Below are 21044 nucleotides of genomic sequence, written 5' to 3' on the forward strand. Positions count from 1 at the left end.
GGCAGAAGTTGCAGTGAGCTGAGATCACTGCACCACATTCCAACCTAGGCAACAGAGCAAGACTCCGTCTTGGAAAAAAAAAAAAAAAGTAAAAAAGAAAAGAAATTAGACCAATTTATAATGGCCTCTAAGTGTTCCAGTGAAAGGAAGAGTTGCATGTCTCTAACTTTAAACCAAAAAGTAGAAAGGAATAAGTTCAGTGGGCAAGAATGTCAAAAGCTGAGATAGGCTAAAAAACGATGTCTCTCATACAAGTTAGCCAAGTTGTGAATGCAAAGGAAAAGTTCCTAAAGAAAATTAAAAGTGCTACTCTAGTAAACCCAAACATGTTAAGAAAGTGAAACAACAGCCTTATTGCTGATAATGGAGAAAATCTGAGTGGTCTGCAGACCAGAACCAAAGCCTAATCCAGAGCAAGGCCCCAACTCTCTTCAATTCTGTGAAGACTGAGAGAGGTAAGGAAGCTGCAGAAGAAAAGTTTGAAGCTAGCAGAGGTTGTTTCACGAGATTTGAGGAAAAGAAGCCATCTCCTTAACATAAAAGTGCAAGGTGAAGCAGCAAGTGCTGATTTAGAAGCTGCAGCAAATAAGAAAATCTAGCTAAGATCACTGATGAATGTGGCCACACTAAACTACAGATTTTCAGTGTAGATGAAACATCCTTCAATTGGAATAAGATGACATCTAGGACTTTCATAGCTAGAGAGGAGAATGTCTAGCTTCAAAGGACAGGTTGATTCTCTGGTTAGGGGTGAATGTTGCTGGTGACTTTAAACTGAAGTCAATGCTCATTTACCATTTTGAAAATCCTAGGACCTTTAAGAGTTACACTAACTCTACTCCACTTACGCTCTATAAATGGAACAACGAAGCCTGGATAAGAGCACATCCATGTACAGCATGGTTTAGTGAATATTTTAAGCCCACTGTTGAGACCTACAGCTTAGAATAAAAAAGATTCCTTTCCAAATATTACTGCTCATTGATAATGCACTTGGTCACCTGGCACGTTTAATGAAACATTGTTTTCATGCCTGTGAACACGACATCCATTCTGCAGTCCATAAATCAAGGAGTAATTTCAACTTTCAAGTCTTATTACTTAGGAAATACATTTTGGGCCAGGCATGGTGTCTTATGCCTGCAATCCCAGTACTTTGGGAGGCTGGGGTGGGAGGGCTGCTTTAGGCCAGGAGTTCAAGACCAGCTTGGGCAACATAATGAGACCCCATCTACATCAAAAAAAAAAAAAAAAAAAAAATTTTTTTTTAAAAATTATCCAGGCATGGTGGCGCATACCTGTAGTCCCAACTATTAGGGAGGCTGAGGTGGGAGGATCACTTGAGTCCGGGTCAAAACTGCAGTGAGCCATGGCACACTGCACTCCAGCCTGGACAACAAAGCAAGATCCCACCTCAAAAACGAAACAAAACATTTTGTACAGTAATAGCTGCCATAATGAGTTCTCTGATGGATCTGTTAAAATAAATTGAGAATCTTTTAGAAAGGATCTACCATTCTAGATGCTATTAAGAGCATTCATCATTCATGGGAAGAGGTCAAAACAGCAACATTAAGAGGAGTTTGGAATAAGTTGATTCCAATCCTCATGCATAACTTTGAGGAGTTCAAGACTCCAGGGGAGAAAGTAATTGCAGATGTGGTGGAAAAAGCAACAGAACTAGAAATTACAAGTGGAGTCTGAAGATGTGACTCAATTGTTGCAATCTCATGATAAAACCTGAACGGATGAGGAGTGGCTTCTTATGAGTGGGCAGAGAAAGTGGTTTCATGAGATGGAATCTACTTCTGGTGAAGATGCTGGGAATACTGTTGAATTATGACAAAGAATTTAGACTACTACATAAACTTAGTTCACAGCAGCAGGATTTGAGAGGATTGACTCTAATTTTCAAAGAAGTTCTACTGTAGGTAAAATGCTATCAAAAAGCACTGCATTGTACAGAGAAATCTTTCATGAAAGAAAGTGTCAATGGATTTGGTAAACTTCATTGTTGTCTTATTTTAAGAAATTGCCACAGCCACCCCAACTTCCCAACTTTCAGCAACCACCACCCCGATCTCAGCAGCCATCAACGTTGGGGCCAGGCCTTGCACCAAAAAAACAACTTGCTAAAGTCTCAGATGATCATCAGCACTTTTTAGCAATAAAGTATTTTTTAATTAAGGCATGTCCTTTTTTAACAGACATAATGCTAATTACATACTTGGTAGACCACAGTATAGCACAAACACGACTTTTATATGCACTGGGAAACAAAACAAAAAAAAATTGTTTGACTCATTTTATGGTGATACTCACTTCACTGCAGTGGTGTGAAACCAAACTTGCAATATCTCCAAGATATGACTATAGTTAAAGAGGATAGTTCCCTACCTCTCATACACTCACATTCACAAAAAATCAAGATGGTGTTTTAATCACAACTATGCTTATTCTCCCCCTCTGTGTATTTAAATCCTGTATTTCTTTCAAGGTATAGTTTCAGTTCCTAGATTCTCCGTGAACCTGACCTCTGGTCATTTTAGATCAAGTAATCTCTTCCTTTGCCTAAGCTCAAAGCACCCATTGCCTAAAACAGCAATTGTTATACTAACAATGGGACATCCTCTATACTATATTTACTATAATTTATACACCCTGTTTTTATGTATTTTTTCTCAAGTTTCTATAGGTACAGAATGAATGCTTCCAATGAAGTCAGCAAAGTGCTTTGCTAATAACAAAAAAAAGGATTAACTCATTTTAAAAATTCAGTACGTATGAGACTTCTTACCACAAAAAGTAAAAGCTGTAACAGCACTTTTCTCTTTTTCTACATCAATGTTACTCAGCTTTTTTTTTTTTCATAACCATTACTCCATGGAATAAAATTAAATTTAAATATAATTCATTGATTTTAATTCAATTTCTCCCTAACGAGAAATTAAATGCTGAAACGATAAAATTTTTTAGTGTAGCATTGAGCTTTGGAGGATCACAAACCATTGTAAATATCTAAGTTGTTATCATCCCCGCTGAAAGTGCATGCTCCATACCTATCCAAACCATACACCATTTGCTCCTGGTAGAGTAGGAGCCTTTTCTGATTATATAACCATAGATATCAACCTACTGGATTCTAAGTCTTCTATTACAGATAAAGGAAGAGCACATTTTTCTAAGCAGAAAAAAACAACATAAACAAAGACATGGTGGGGAAAGGTAGTCCAAATTCAAGGCCAGATCAAGATGTGGAAACCTGGGTAGGCTAATAATTAATACTTCTTCAAACCAATACCAATGTGTGTTCAACATTTACTCAGGGAGAAGCCTGAAGTTTACATTATACCTCTGTTCCGGTCCTGAAGAATTCACCTCTGTCCCTAACTTGGAGTCTTGACTCAGCTAAAATCCCTGCAGTTAATCAGAATTACTGACCTCAAGTGTCAGTTTGGCATGTCCTTTGGTGGTCTCACACACTAGCCCAAACTGCTTATGAAAATATTTCCCAAAGCTACATAAAATACTTTCTCTGAGAGTATTTTTAGTAAACCATTTCTTCATCTTGTTACATTTCCTGTGAACCTTCAGAAATGAAATCCCTGAAGAGGAGCTCAGGTGGTATATTCCTTAATCCAGCTCACTGAGTTTTTTGCATGATGAATTTGGCCTGATTAGAGAGATGACTGCATGTGTTTGTGTGCATTGTGTGTGTGTGTGTAAGTAAATAAGGTGAAATATATGTGGGCCAAATGACATGTTCTTGACATTCAGACCAAAGAACTCAGACTTATCACAGTAAGCAACAAGGAATCATTCTAGGTTTGTGAGTAGTAGTAGCACAGTGTGCTATTTAAACAATACTGATCTATAAGACTTCTCATAGACCACCTGAAGTTGCAGAGAATAACTAAAAGTATGCTGCAGAAAACTAAAGTGAGATGATAAAGGGCCTGGCCACAGAATGGAGAATAGACAGATTCAAGAAATCTTTTGGAGAAGGGATTTGAAAATTATCTGGAAATAAAGAATATAGGAAAGGAAACAAATATTAAATCTCTGGTTTGGAGCAAAATGAATATAAAGTAACACCCAGATATCAAAGAAAGAGTTGCAAGAACAAGACTAGAATGTAAGTGAGGTATTTCCATTAAGGATATGAATTCAGAAGTACTAAACATCGCTCAACATTTTACAGAAAAAAAAAGAAATTATTAGCATTCAAAAACATTTTTATCAATGAAAAGAGTGGCAATAATTATAAGATTCCATACTCATTTTCTGAAATACTTTCTAATCCAGAAGAATACATTTCTGGATGGTGCCAGATAACAAATGTCTAACCTCATTACTCTTTCCTGTTCATTTCATGCATCCTCCCTAGGTGAAGTCATTCACACCCAATTCTTTTAATTATAAACTCTAGGCTACTGGTTCCTGTATTAGTTTTCTGCAGCTGCTATAACCATATACTAGATAGCTTACCCCGACAGAAATGCATTCTCTCATAGTTTGGGAGGCCAGAAGTCTGAAATGAGCAACACTGGGACAAAATAAAGGTGTCAGTGGGAGAGTCCAAGAAGAATCCATTTCTTGCCCCTTCCAGCTTCTAGTGGCTGCCAATATTCTTTGGCTTGTAATCCCTCCAATTGTCAAGGGCAGGATCTTCAAATCTCTCTCTGTTCCAGGTTCACATTGCCTTCTCCTATGCGTGTGTGAAATCTCCCTCTGTCATACGTGATGATAGCATTTAGGGTTCAACTCAATAATCCAGGATAAGCTCCCTATCACATGTAAAGACCACAAATTTCCCCCACCCCCAACTTTATTTTTGCCATGAGAGGTAACATTCATAGGTTCCACGGATTAGAACATGGATCTTTTGAGGGGGTACTTTTCAACCTACCATAGCTTCCAAATGTCACCAGCCCAGAACACTTTCCTGATTAACAGATTGCTTGATTCCTATAGCCTATGGATAAGTAGGTACTTTTGGATATCCTAAAGGCAACAAATATCCATTTTGTTCCTACTCCTGGTTTGTTTCTCTTCTGTTTTATGTACATGTACATGTGTGTGTTTTGTTGCTAATGGCATATCCAGGCATACAACCCAGAAACATCATGATCATTCTAGAGTCCTCTTTCTTCCCTAATTCGCTCTATAAGTATATCCTATGAATCATACCTCTTAAATCTCTCAAATCCAGCTGTTCCTCTTCATTTTGTACCACTATCTTAATTCAGCTCCTCATTATTTCCTTGCCTGAACTGCTACAACATTCATCTATCACATTATGGCCAAAAACCAACTGTCCAAAAGTATAAATAATCCCCACAAGTTCCTCAAGTCAAATAGCAAAGTTTTCGAAGTTTAAATATTTCAGAAATTTATTCCAATAAGTTTGTAATTTTTAAATGTTACACTTAATTACGTGTTGGTCTCTATGGAAGAGATGTTTCACATCTCCTCTCTCCTCACCCAGCTCTTCATTCTTCTCACAAGGATCAATCAGGATCTTGTCTTTCTACTCTATCCTCAAGGAAATGGAGGACTTGCTATAATTTATTACATTCGGAAACTGACTGAGCCACATATTGTGTCTACTGTGTTTTCCTCCTGCCTCTTATTAGAAATATGGCCCTTTCATGCAACTAGAAAGGTAAGATCTCCAATTCGGTCCTAACCAATTATGTTTCTTCACTGGGGCTTGAGGCCAAACCTACTGCTGATGATGACAGAAAGTGTAATTCTGCCTTGCTTAGTACCACGTGCAGATTTCATTCTTGAAACACAATACTGGCTGAAGGACTGACCTAGGGTAGAACATAGGAATCCTTGTGTTCTGGCCAAAAGAACCTCTTAATATCATCTCCTTAATAGCATCCCTTCTCATTATTTATTAGATTATTATTTGCCTTATTGAAGGTACAGTTGTTCTCAGATAATTATTACGGTATTCACATTTGGGAAAGACTCATCTTTAAACAGCTGTTAGCATTTGACAATATAATCATGGATTTTCCTCTGTATTTAATCACTGTACCTTGCACATAGCAGCCCCAAGTACTTTTGATATACTGTAATTTATAACATCATTACCTACAGCCCTGAAAGACAGGCATTATTATCACAACTTACAAATACTTGGAAATGTCAATTAACTTGTTCAAGTCCCAGAGCTAGTTGGTGAAACCAGGATTCGAAATCCTAGGTCTTTTCTAATTCCAAAGCTCACGCTCTTTTCACTATACCAGGCTGCCTCTCTAATGCAATAGAGAGTGGTACAAAAAGAACTCCTTTTCTTATCTTCTGGCGAAGACTTTGAAAACAGCCAGGCCCCAAAGTGGGCTGATCTTGATTTATCTGCCTATACATGTGATGACATTTAAGAGTTAAACCTAAGAGACTAATCAGAATGATGTGCATGTGCTTACCAAACAATCCATTTCATCAAAGGAAACTGGAAATGTCTGCCATTTACTCCCAGCAACAGAGTAATCACTAATTTTTCCAAAGTGGATGCACAATGACTCAGGAAACAACTTTTAAAATTTATACAGCTCGGCCGGGCGCAGTGGCGCACACCTGTAATCCCAGCACTTTGGGAGGCCGAGGCAGGCAGATTACCTGAGATCAGGAGTTTGAGACCAGCCTGGCCAATGTGGTGAAACCCTGTCTCTATTAAAAATACAAAAAAATTAGCCAGGTGTGGTGGTATGCACCTTTAGTCCCAGCTACTCGGGAGGCTGAGGCATGAGAATCACTTGAACTCAGGTGGAGGAGGTTGCAATGAGCCAAGATCAGGCCACTGTCTCCAGTCTGGGAGACAGAGCGAGACACCATCTCAATTAAAAAAAAAAAAAAATTTATACAGTTCATGCCAGAACTTAGAATCCATCCAAAAAAATATAACTTTCCCTCTAGTATGACTGGACAATTTCCATCTCCTCTTGGAAGTAGCTTATTTGGACCAAAAATTGAATAGACAGTGTCCTTCCCTTTGGTTTCTCCTCAAAAAAAAAGATGAGCTGAACAAAAATCTTCCCCAATATATGGCTCACCTCACAATCATCTCACCAAAAAAGACAATGTATGTGTGGGTATTCATTAGGAAATATTTCTTATAAAGTTTCCCTAACCTTATTCTTTCAGCACACCTGTCACCGCACTGTAGATAATGTACTAATGTAATACGTTTTTCATATGATGTTAAAAACAAAAACAAAAACAAAACAGGTTCTTCTTGTTTCAGACCTGCAGAGCTAGTTCTCCAATATTTATGAAGAGGTATGTCTACATGTATATACACTCCCTATTTATATTTGGGTAATGGCTGCAAGCCATTTCCTGCTGGCTGAACTCAAATTGCCTTAACCAAGAGAAACAAAGCACCTATTCACTACTCTTATTTCAGCAGCTACTGGCTACCCAAAGCAATAGAATTCTGATCGTCCATATAGGATGAGTGTTAGAAGTAAGAAGGAAAAAACCATACTTCAAATTACAAAATTTTGGTTTAGGACACACTAATATAGTTTTGTTGTTGCTCAAATAATCTATAAAAGCATGCTCAGGATTCAGTCCCTGTGCTTTCACTGGTGAACACCATTTTTCTCCAGCTTCAAGCGACACTAACACAGAAGTTACAAAAGCACTGGAAAATTTTCATTACATATTTTAGTTAATAAAACTCTACTAGGCCAGGCACGGTGGCTCACACCTGTAATCCCAGCACTTTGGGAGCCAAGGAGGATGGATCACTTGAGGCCAGGAGTTCAAAGACCATCCTGGTCAAAATGACGAAACCCTGTCTCTATTAAAAACACACAAAAAAAGGCCGGGCGCGGTGGCTCATGCCTGTAATCCCAGCACTTTGGGAGGCCGAGGCGGGCAAATCACAAGGTCAGGAGATCAAGACCACCCTGGCTAACACAGAGCAACCCCGTCTCTACTAAAAATACAAAAAATTAGCCGGGCGTGGTGGCGGGCGCCTGTAGTCCCAGCTACTCAGGAGACTGAGGCAGGAGAATGGTGTGAACCCAGGAGGCGGAGGTTGCAGTGAGCCGAGATGGCGCCACTGCACTCCAGCCTGGGCAACAGAGCCAGACTTTGTCTCAAAAAAAAAAAAAAAACAAAAAAACACACACACACAAAAATTAGCTGGGCATGGTGGCGGCACCTATAGTCCCAGTCACTTGGAAAGTTGACACAGGAGAACTGTGTGAACCAGGGAAACAGAGGCTGCAGTGAGCCGAGATGGCACCACTGCACTCCAGCTTGGGCAACAGAGTGAGATTCTGTCTCTAAATAAATAAATAAATACGCTCTGTCAGTATTAAACAGTGAATGACGCATAATAAAATTCACTATTATCACTGGCTTAATTTATGAGAAGTAAAAATCACGGGGCAGCAAAAACTCTGCTTTAACTCCACCACCACTAACAATACAGGTTGAGTATTCTTAATCCAAAAACCTAAAATGCTCCAAAATCTGAAACTTTCTGTGGACATGACACTCAAGGAAAATGTTCACTGTAGCATTTAGGATTTTGGATATTCAAATTAGGGGATACTGTCTGGGCACGGTCACACTTATAATCCCAGAACTTCAGGAGGCTGAGGCAAGCTGATCACGTGAGGTCAGGAGTTCGAGACCAGCCTTGCCAACATGGTGAAACCCTGGTCTCTACTAAAAATACAAAAACTTAGCTGGGCGTGATGGCGTGTGCCTGTAATCTCAGCTACTCGGTAGGCTGAGGCAGGAAAAATCACTTGAACCCAGAAGGCAGAGGTTGCAGTAAGCCAAGATCATGCCACTGCACTCCAGGCTGGGTGACAGAGGAAGACTCTGTCTCAAAAAGAAAAAAAAAATAGGGATACTGAACTGGCATGCAAATATTCCAAAATCTGAAAAACATCCAAAATTCAAAACATTTTTGGTCCTAAGCATTTCAAATAAGGGATACTTAACCTGTAATGTCTTTCCAGTGCACTAATCCATTGATCAGGTAGGAAGGAAAGACCCTTTAAAGTTATCCAAAAGACAAAGAACCTTTTTTTTTTTTTTTTGAAACAGAGTCTGCCTCTGTTGTCCAGGCTGGAGTGCAATGGTACAATCAAGGCTCACTGCAGCCTCAAACTCCCGGCCTTAAGCGATCCTCCTGCATCAGTCTCCCAAAGTGCTGGGATAACAGGCATGAGGCACTGTACCTGGCCCAAATTACAGACTCTTTAAGCGTAGGAGCTACTAGCATTTCTTCACCAGGATAGCTGGGCCCAGGCTAAAAGAGGAATGACTTTGTGTATTTAAACCATCTCAAAACTATGGCTCATTTCAATTTTCTTTTTCAGTTCTGCTAGATTTCCACTGATTCTATCTTGATGGCAGAAGGGCGGAATATGGTGTTCACAAATAAAAGGAGATTATAGGAGAGTCTGGGAAAGGATATAAATCAGACATCAGATTCCTTCCTGAATGCTGAGCCAGACTGTGAGGACTAGGATTGGGGACAGGAAAGAACAGGCAAAAGGTAGAGAAAAGCAATGAGATACTAACTCCACAACAGGAAAAATTAAATTCTGGACTTTTGAGTACCACAATATCCAAGAGCAATTTAGAAGATAGAGAATGGGAGAGAAATAACACATAACAGGTGTTGAAAACTTGGTTATATAAACCAGGTGCTTTACATATATTACCACGAATCCTCATGTTAACTCTGCTAAAAAGATGATATTATCCCATTTCGCAGATGAACAGATCATGTGGTAAGGTGTAGAAATACAATTCTGGAATAGGATTTGGAATTCTGCCTCCTGTTTCAGAGATCAATTGTCTTGGACTATCAAAACCAGAAAGTTTAAGGGACCCCCACAACCACCTGATTGTCTTTCTGCACTTAATGTAGTGAAACGGCCTCCGACTTAAGGCTAGAAATGAGTGACTAACAGCCTTTTCCATGATGAAGGAGTGGATGGTGAAGAATGAATTTAAGAAAAGATAAAGCCAGACAAGGGTAGCACACACAGACAAAAAGAACAATATTCCTTAAGAATATAGATGCAAAAGTCCTCAATAAATTATTTAATACTAGCAAACCAAATCTAGCAGGTTAATAAGATTATTTGCTATACCAACTATGATTTGTCCCTAGAGTGTAAGGTTAGTTCAACATATGGAAATCAATATATAATATAGCATATTAACAGAAAAAAATCATTATCTCAATATAGCCCCTACTCTTATTATGTGGGGAAAAATTTAAAGCATGCATTCCTGATTTGAATATGTAATTTCTAGTTTTTAAAGAGATGGTTAAGAGTCATGCCTTGTAGAACTCTTTCCAGTTGTGCTTAATGAGAATATAAGGCCAGGCGCGGTGGCTCAAGCCTGTAATCCTAGCACTTTGGGAGGCCGAGACGGGTGGATCACGAGGTCAGGAGATCGAGACCATCCTGGCTAACACGGTGAAACCCCGTCTCTACTAAAAATACAAAAACTAGCCAGGTGAGGTGGCGGGCGCCTGTAGTCCCAGCTACTCGGGAGGCTGAGGCAGGAGAATGGCGTAAACCCGGGAGGCGGAGCTTGCAGTGAGCTGAGATCCGGCCACTGCACTCCAGCCCCGGGCGACAGAGCGAGACTCCGCCTCAAAAAAAAAAAAAAAAAAAAAAAAAAAAATGAGAATATAATAATATCATCTCCCATTTATTGAGTACCTAACACATTTAAAGTGTGAGGCAATATGAAATTCATTTAATTATAATAGCTGCATGGCAGCTGTTATATGAATATAAATCAGCAGTAGAGCATGGTAGTTAAGAGCACAGATGCTAGAGCCAGATTCCCTGGGTCTGAATCCTAATTCTACCACTTACTACATCTGTGATCAAGTTAAGACCATTTCTTCAGTTTCCTCATCTAAAAGTGAACAGTATAACAACACTAACTCTAATAGAAATGACGTAACAATTAAAGGCATAATTACAACTAGAGATCATAAAACAAAAGAAAAACAAGGGCTCTATAAATGTTGGTTTATTTTATTGATGAAGATGAAAAGATTAGGTAGGAGTATATACCAGACCTTATCTTCAGACCTTAACAATGAAGTTTCTGTCTTTTCTAACTATAAGACTGCACTGTATACTTGGATGTAACCTAGATTCAATTGAATGTGAATAAAATACATGCTCTAAGTACAGTTAATCTCTTTAATCTGTAATCCTTAGAACCTGTGGTCTAAGGTCCATCAGTTTTCCAATTCATAAAGACGGTCTACACTACTGCTCCACAAGCAAGGTAACACATGGTAAAATAGTCACAGAACACATGAAGATTATCACAGCTTGCTGGTGAAGGACTAAGTAGTCCTAGTCAGCATACTGGCTCAAATATACTGACATCATTCCATAAACTATCAGCAACAGCTGTTTATGATAGGATTTCTGGTTCAGCTGATTTGTTGATTTTCTGACCATGAATTTAAGAGATACATCTGTTTAAGAAAGAGCTAGAAAATATGGTAGCCTGTCACTTCAAAATGTGTCATTTTTCGTTGTTTTTGAAACTATCATTACCTTGAAGATTTCCTAAAGTTCTGATTAATAGCCATGGGCTGCTACACTGATTTATACTTGACCAATATAGATTAATACAGAATTCTGTTAATCTCTCAAATAATATGGGTTTAAATGATGTAATGAAGTACAGGCTTTTCTGAAACTGCTTATATTAATAAAAAATAATGTCTTATAAAAATACTTGTATACTTACATGTATAACTTGTATCTATAACCTATATAACACATATAGGCTGGGTGTGGGGCCTCATGCCTGTAATCCCAGCACTTCGGGAGGCCAAGGCAGGTGTATGAACTGAGGTCAGGAGTTCGAGACTGGCCTGGCCAACATGGTGAAACCCCCGTCTCTACTAAAAATACAAAAATTAGCAGGGTGTAATGGCATGTACCTGTAGACCCAGCTACAGGGGAGGCTGAGTCAGAATTGCTTGAACCCGGGAGGCGGAGGTTACAGTGAGCCAAGATGGTACCACTGCACTCCAGCCTGGGTGACAGAGTGAGACTCCACCTCAAAAACCAAAACAAAAACATATATAACTTGTATTTTTATATATAGATCTTACATACCATACTTATATATAACTTGCATAATATTCATACAACTATTAACACTCATAAATATTAAGTATCTACTTTAGCCAGGGGTGGTGGCTTATATCTGCAATCCCAATTATTTGGGAGGCTGAGGTAGGAGGATCACCCGAGGTCAGGAGTTCAAGACCAGCCTGGGCAACATAGTGAGACCCCCCCCATCTCTAAAAATAAAATAAATATTAAAATAAAAAATAAAACCTTTTTTTGGCGGGGGGGGAGGGGGACGGAGTCTCGCTCTGTCGCCCGGGCTGGAGTGCAGTGGCCGGATCTCAGCTCACTGCAAGCTCCACCTCCTGGGTTCACGCCATTCTCCTGCCTCAGCCTCCCGAGTAGCTGGGACTACAGGCACCCGCCACCTCGCCCGGCTAGTTTTTTTGCATTTTTTAGTAGAGACGGGGTTTCACCGTGTTAGCCAGGATGGTCTTGATCTCCTGACCTCGTGATCCACCCGTCTCGGCCTCCCAAAGTGCTGGGATTACAGGCTTGAGCCACCGCACCCGGCCAAAACCTTTTTTTTTTTTTTTTTGGAGACAGAGTCTCGCTCTGTCGCCCGGGGCTGGAGTGCAGTGGCCGGATCTCAGCTCACTGCAAGCTCCGCCTCCTAGGTTCACGCCATTCTCCTGCCTCAACCTCCCAAGTAGCTGGGACTACAGGCGCCCGCCACCTTGCCCGGCTAGTTTTTTGTATTTTTTAGTAGAGACAGGGTTTCACCGGGTTAGCCAGGATGGTCTCGATCTCCTGACCTCGTGATCCACCCGTCTCGGCCTCCCAAAGTGCTGGGATTACAGACTTGAGCCACCACGCCCGGCCTAACCTTTTTTTAAAGTATATACTTCTACATCATTCCTATGTATCAAAATGCCACTTAAGTTGGAATTCCAAACTTTTGGAACAAATATAAGTATATAATTATTAGATTAGTATGTATATAATTAATACATATCTAAATTATCTAATTCTCATAATAATCCTATCAGGTAAATAACTTGTCCAAGATTGTACAGATTTGCTCCAATTTCCTTCATCTTCCTTATATGCTATATTTTATGATAAAAGTTCATGTTTGCCATACTGAGATATGAGTCTTTAAAAAAATCTTATATTCTTAATAATAAAACAAACATTATGTACATATATGATGATTTACAATTTTCCAAATGTAATCATTTAATCCAGAGTTTTTCAACCACGACACTATTGACATTTGGAGCCAAATAATTCTGTGTGGCGAGGTGGGGGGGAGGTGGGGAGTCATGAAAAGATGCTCAACAGCCCTTAAGAAAATACAAATTAAAACCACAATGAGATATCACTACAAGCACAAGCCACCACACCTGGCTAGTTTTTTCATTTTTTTGTAGAGACAGGGTCTCTGTTGCAAAGGCTGGTCTCAAACACCTGGCCTCAAGCAATCCTCCCACCTCGGCCTCCCAAAGTGCTGGGATTACAGGTGTGAGCCACCATGCCCAGCCTGCATTTCTAATATCATTCAGAGGTGATACCAATGCTAGCAGTCTAGGGACCAAACTGCCTAGAACTTCCTATACAAATAGGGATAAAGGGTCATTAACAGAGAACATTTTTTTCTTTAAAAAAAGCAAAAGGCTTGATAAGCTACATACCCATCTCAGGGTATGAATTACAGTATTTTTGAAATGCTTATTTACAAGATTTAAGCCTGGCACACTGGTGCACATCTGTAATTCCAGCTCCTTGGGAGGCTCAGGCAGGAGGATCACTTGAGCTCAGGAGTTCAAGACTAGCCTGGATAACACAGTGAGACCCTGCCTCAAAAGAAAAAAAAAAAGGAAAAACAGATTTAAAAACTAAATGATATCATGCATTAATATGTTTGATAAATAATGAGTACTTGGCCAGGTGTGGTGGCTCACACCTGTAATCATGGCACTTTGGGAGACCAAGGGGGGAAAATCTCTGGAGTTTATGACCAGCCTGGGCAACATAGTGAGACCTCATCTCTACAAAAAATGAACAAAATTAGCTAGGTGTGGTGGCACGTGCCTGTGGTCCAAATTACTCTAGAGGCTGAGACAGGAGGACTGTTTGAGCCTGGGAGGTCAAGGCTGCAGTTACCTGAGACTGTGCTAATGTACTCCAGCCTGTATGACAGAGCGAGACCCTCTCTCGATAAAGAAATAACAAGTACTTATCAGGTGCTGTACTGAGATAACACGCTGCTGTGGTTTGAATGTGTCCCCCAAAGCTTGTATGTTAGAAACTTGATCCTCAATGCAACAGGGTTGGGAGATGGGGCCTAATGGGAGGTGTTTAGGATATGAGGGCTCTACCCTCATAAATGGATTAATGGCAGTATAAAATAGCTTGAGGCTGAGAGTTCTACCCCTCGTGCTCTCTTTCTCCCTCTCTTTGCCCTTCCATCAGGTGATGTCTCCTGCCATGATGCAGCAAGACAAATGCCAGCCCCTTGATCTTGGACCTCCCAGCCTCCAGAACTCTGAGAAATGAACTACTGTTCATTATAAATTACCCAGTCTCAGGTATTCTGTTATAACAACACAAAATGGACTAACACACATGCTGAATGAGTCAGTATTTCCAAAGTGTGTTCCATAAAAGTAAGCTAAATAGATGTCACAAGTGTTCCACAGTCAAATAACATTGGAAAATGCTGAATATAACAAGTCCAACAATAAAGAAATGGCTAACTTATAAAAGCCATTAATATATTCACATTCCTAGAAATCATCCAAAAGATAGCTAGAGGCAGGGCGTGGTGGCTCACACCTGTAATCCTAGCACTTTGGGAGGCCAAGGCGGGCAGATCACCTGAGGTCAGGAGCTCAAGACCAGCCAGGCCAATATGATGAAATCCCTTCTCTACTAAAAATACAAAAAAATTAGCCGGGCATGGTGGTGGACGTCTGTAATCGCAGCTACTTGGGAGGCTGAGGCAGAAGAATTGTTTGAACCCAGGAGGTAGAGGTTGCAGTGAGCCGAGATCACGCCACTGCATTCCAGCCTGAGCAACAGAGACTCTGTCTTTAAAAAAAAAAAAAAAAAAAATAGCGAGAGCATGTAACATATCTCAGATTTCTTTTCTCACAGATATTCTTTTCACTAAGCATCTCAGAAAACTAGCATTATAGGGAATGGACTCTTGAGATAAGAACTGAAAGAAAAAAGAAAGGTTTAAATACAGCTATATGTCAAGCGCTTCATATACATCATTTAAAATTATCTAATTCTTATAATAATCCTATCAAGTAATTAACTTGTCTGAGATCACAAGGTGATTTATAGCAGAACCTGCATTTAAAACCTAGCCAACAGTCTGTCTCTGAAGTCCTGCAATACTGTCTTTTTAATAAGAAAAAAATATCAAAGAGAGTCCTATGGGACGGGGCGGAAAGGAAAGAAAGTAAGAAAAGCAATGGCAACAAGAAACATTACTGTTGGTGCAAAGCCCAAGCAAAAATGAGTTGAGGCACTAAGAAAACAACCCATTTAAAAACCAGAAGAGAATCTGAACAGACATTTCAACAAAAAGCTTATACAAATAACAAATAAGCACATGAAAAGATGTTCAACAGCCATTAAGAAAATACAAATTAAAACCAGAATGAGACACCACTATATGCCTATTGGAATGGCTAAGACAGAAAATACTGACATCAAGTGCTGACAAGCAAGCAGACCAACTGGAACTCTTATATATTGCTGAGGGGAATACAAAATGGTGTAGCCACCCTTGAAAGCAGTTGGGCAGTTTGTTATAAAGTCAAACACTTACCATATGACCTGGCAAATCCATTTTTGAGTATTTACACTGGAGAAACGGAAACTTAAGTTCACACAAAAATCTGAACACAAATGTTTATGGCAGCTCTACTGAAAATTGTCCCAAACTGGGCCAGGCGCAGTGGCTAACATCTGTAACTCCAACACTCTGGGAGGCTGAGGCGGGTGGATCACTTGGGGTCAGGAGTTCGAGACCAGTCTGGCCAACATGGTGAAACCCTGTCTCTACTAAAAATACAAAAATTAGCTGGGCACTGTGGCAGGCACCTGTAATCCCAATGACTTGAGAGGCTGAGGCAGGAGAATCGCTTGAACCCAGGAGGCAGAGGTTGCAGTGAGCTGTGATTGCGCCATTGCACTCCAGTCTAGATGACAGAGTAAGACTCTGTCTCAAAAAACAAAAAAAGAAAAGAAAATCATCCCAAACTGGAAACAGCTTAAATGTCTTTCAGTGAACGAAGGGATAAACAAAGTGTGGTACATCCATACTATGGAATACCACTCAACAATACAAAGGAATGAAGTATTGATCGACACAAGTTGGATGAATCTCAAAGGCATTATGCTGAGTCTCCCACAGAAGCCAATCTCAAAAGATCTCATACTATATGATTCTAGCTATATGACACTGCTGAAAGACAAAACTCTAGTGATGGAGAACACATCAGTGGCTGCCAAGGATTAAATGGGGGGTAATATGTGACTACAGAGGGAATGCGTGAGACAGTCTTTTGGGGTGATGAAACTGTTCCGCTGTTTGTGGGGTTATACAAATTTACATGTGTTAAAATTCATAGAACCGTACAATAAACCAACAAAATCCATTTTACTGTGTGATTATTTTTTAAATTAAGAGAAAAAAAGCAGAAAATGTGTTGAAACACATTTTCATGCCAGTTACATGGAAATAATAAAAAGTCATGTCATGAATGTCATATCACAGGGCACTACATTGCAATAATAACTACATATGAGAATTCTGCAGCTTCCATTGAATTTTAAATTTTCACACTTATTTTAGATATAATTACCTTCTGTTCAGAATTTTAACAAAAGTTTAGGTGAAAGGTCCTTCCTAAACACATAAAATATGTGGAATTCAGCATTCCAAGATTTTCACATCTTCAGAAAAACACCATTGCCTATGTTATTTAGGCAAAAGATAATGAAATATCTAAGGGATGAAAGGAATGTGCCAATCCTCTTTCCCTAATGGAATTCCCAAAGTCAATGTTGCTAGCACCTGGTACAGTGACTTCAAGTTCAGAGCTGACATTCCTGAGGAGGGACTTGCAAATAAAACTAGATCATTCCTAAAGATCTACAATACAATCCTTTGTAACCCAAGCAGTCAGCTGTTTCCCTGAGACTACGGAAGCATGCAACAACTGCTTACTCATACACTATAGTTTCTGGGCATGAAATATATACGAATGTATCTGTGTAGAGTAGTTTCCCCCTGCTCTCATGAGATACATTCCAAGATCCCCAGTGGATTCCTGAAACGTTGGATAGGACCAAGCCCTATATATACTATGCTTTTCTTCTACACAAATAAGCCTATAAAAAAGTTTAATTCATAAATTAGGTAAGGCAAGAGATTAACAATAAAATAGAATAAATATAATAATTACCATTTATATTATAGTAGAAGTTAGGTGAATGTCATCTATGTCTCAAATGTATCTTGTGCTGTACTCACCCTTCTTCCAGTGATGATGTGGGATGATAAAATAGCTACATGATGGGATGAGGTAAGGTGAATGATGCAGACATTGTGACACAGCATGTAAAAGTTATAAATGCATAACTATCAATAATAATTTATCAATATATTAATTATTCAAATATTTAGTGAACATCCACTGTGTGCCAACTACTGTAACAAGAACCAGGTATATACCGGTAAACTGGAAGGATGAGATCTGTGTCTCCATGTACTACCTCCAGTTTAAAGGCACCAGCAAGTCATTTTTATATCAACCATTTGAAGCAGGTAAAGTGAATGAGGAAGAAGGCATTCCAGGTAAAGGGTGACTGACGACAACAAAACTCCATAACACGTTTTGGAAATTAAAGAAAAAACCAGTACAGCCTCAGATTTTCCATTTGTTTTTTGTGCTGAGGGTATGTGTACATGAAATGATATGCTAAGAACATGAAAGTAGGAGAGTTTAAGCAAGGACCAGATCTTAGACAGCCTTGAATGTCACACTGCGAAGTTCAGATTTATCTTGTTGGCAATGAGAAGCCATTAACATAACAGTAGCAATTTACAAGAGTGCTTCTTCTGGATAAATATGTACTTTTACTTTTCTGGATTATGGGGGAGGGGACAGTTATGCCAGGGAAATACAAAAACACACACAATACACACTAGATCATTGAGATAATAGCTAAATCATGATTTTCTACCTCAGTATATAATCCCAGCCAGATACAAGACTTCTTTTTTTTTCTCCAGACTGAGTTTCGCTCTTGTTGCGCAGGCTGGAATGTAGTGGTGCGACCTCGACTCACTGCAACCTCTGCCTCCTGGGTTCAAGCGATTCTCCTGCCTCAGCCTCCCAAGTAGCTGGGATTACAGGCACGTGCTACCACGCCCAGCTAATTTTTTGTATTTATAGTAGAGCCGGGGTTTTACCATGTTGGCCAGATTGGTCTCGAACTCCTGACCTCAGGTGATCTACCCACCTCGGCCTCCCTAAGTGCTGGGATTACAGGCGTGAGCCAGCACACCTGGCCCAGATTCAAGACTTTTAAACATAAGACCTGAAACTAGAAAACTACTAGAAGAAAACATAGGAAAAATGCTTCAGGACATTGATCTAGGCAAAGATTTTATGGCTAAGACCTCAAAAACACAGACAGCAAAAACAAAAATAGACAAATGGAGCTACATTAAGCCAAAAAGCTTCTGCACAGCAAAGGGAACAATCAACAGAGTTAAGCGACAACCTGTTGAATGGGAGAAAATATTTGCAAATTATTCATCTTACAAGGAACTAATACCCAGAATATACAAAGAATTCAACTCAATACTTAAAAACAAAAACAAAAAAACAAAACAAAAAACACATTTAAAAAAGTGGAAAAAGGACATGGATAGACATTTCTCAAATAGCTAACAGGTATATGAAAAAATGTTCTTGGCAGGGCGCGGTGGCTCACGTCTGTAATCCCAGCACTTTGGGAGGCCAAGGCAGGTGGATCACGAGGTCAGGAGTTCGAGACCAGCCTGACTAACATGGTGAAATCCCATCTCTACTAAAAATACAAAAATGAGCCGGGCATCGTGGTGCCTGCCTGTAATCCCAGCTACTCTGGAGGCTGAGGCAGATGAATCACTTGAACCTGGAAGGCAGAGGTTGCAGTGAGCCGAAATCGAGCAACTGCACTCCAGCCTGGGCGACAGAACGAGACTTCATCTCAAAAAAAAAAAAAAAAGAAGAAAGAGAAAAAGAAAAAATGTCCCATATCACTAACCATCAGGAAAATGCAAATTAAAACCACAATGAAATATTACATTACCCCACTTGGAATGGCTGCTATTAGAAAGACAAAAAATAACAGATGCTGGTAAGAATGCAGAGGAAAAGGAACTCTCATATGCTGTCGGTGGGAATGTAAATTAGTACAGCTACTATGAAAAACAGTTGGAGATTTCTCAAAAAATTAAAAACAGAACTACCATACGATCCTGCAATCCCACTACTAGGTATTAATCCAAAGGAAAAGAAATTAGTATATCAAAAGACTACCTGCATTCACATGTTTGTTTCAGCATTATACACAATAGGAAAGATATGGAATTAACCTAAGTGTCTGTAAATCAATGAATGGATAGAGAAAATATGGTGTATATACCACATATGCACAAGGGAAATCTATTTGGCCATAAAAAAAGAATGAAATCATGTCATCTGCAGCAACATGGGTGGAACTGAGGGTCATTATGTTAAGTGAAATAAGCCAGGCACAAAAAGACAAATACCACATGTTCTCACTTTTATGTGAGGGTTGATCTCACGGAGCAAGAATATAAAATTGTAGATGGCTGTAAAGAGTGGGAGGTGGGAATGAAGAGAGATTAGTTAATGGGCATAAACTTACTGTAAGAAGGTTAAAAGTTCTAAACAGAGTGGAGTGACTACAGTTAGCAACAACGTATTTCACATTTCTAGGTAGCTAGAAGAGAGGATTTGAAATGTTCCCAACACATAGAAATGATAAATACCTAAGGTGAGGGACACCCCAAATACTGACTTAATCATTACTCATTCTATGCATGTAACAAATAATCACATATACCCAAGAAATGTAAAAATATGTAACAATTAAACATTTTTTTTAAAACAGAAATAAATACAGGCTGGGCACCGAGGTGGGCAGATCACTTGAGGCCAGGAGTTCGAGATCAGACTGGCCAACATGGCGAAACTCAGTCTCTACTGAAAAATACAAAACTCTGAGGGGCGTGGTGGCAGGCACCTGTAATTCCAGCTACTTGGGAGACTGAGGCAGAAGAAACTTTAACCCGGGAGGTGGAGGTTGCAAGGAGCCGAGATTGTGCCACTGCACTTCAGCCTGGGTGACAGAGCAAGACTCCATCTCAAAAACAAACAAACAAACAACAACAACAAAAATTAAAAGAGAAATACAAATCCAAATGAAAACAGTTAGGGTAAGTTACAACTTTCAGCTGTTAAAGAAGAGCTTGTTCATGTATATTTTTAAATGGATAATGGTAACAAATTCCTGCAGTATCAGGTTCCTGGATACATTTAAAATAATGATGAAGTAGTTTCATTTTAAAATGTCATTACAATTGTACCACGGTATCCACAGGGACCCCTAGCAGATACCAAAATCCACAGATCTTTAAGTTCTTTATATAAAATAGCATGGTATTTGCACATAACCTATGCACATCTTCTGGTATACTTTTAATCATCTCTAGATTACTGGTAATATCTAATACAATGTAGATTCTACATAAATAGTTGTTATACTGTATTTGTTATTTTTTTCCTGTTTATTTTTTATTTTTTTTTTCCCTCAAATATTCTCAATCAGTGCTTG

The 21044-nt window shown here is 39.4% G+C and overlaps 1 protein-coding gene across 4 annotated transcripts in view; it reads right to left on the minus strand.

Annotated features, from left to right (window-relative positions):
* ABL2 (ABL proto-oncogene 2, non-receptor tyrosine kinase) overlaps window positions 1-21044 on the minus strand; it is a 134340-nt gene that overhangs the window by 47861 nt on the left and 65435 nt on the right. The window lies entirely within an intron of this gene.

The sequence above is a fragment of the Trachypithecus francoisi genome, unplaced genomic scaffold (assembly GCF_009764315.1).
Source record: "Trachypithecus francoisi isolate TF-2019V2 unplaced genomic scaffold, Tfra_2.0 Lachesis_group5, whole genome shotgun sequence".
Taxonomy (NCBI): domain Eukaryota; kingdom Metazoa; phylum Chordata; class Mammalia; order Primates; family Cercopithecidae; genus Trachypithecus; species Trachypithecus francoisi.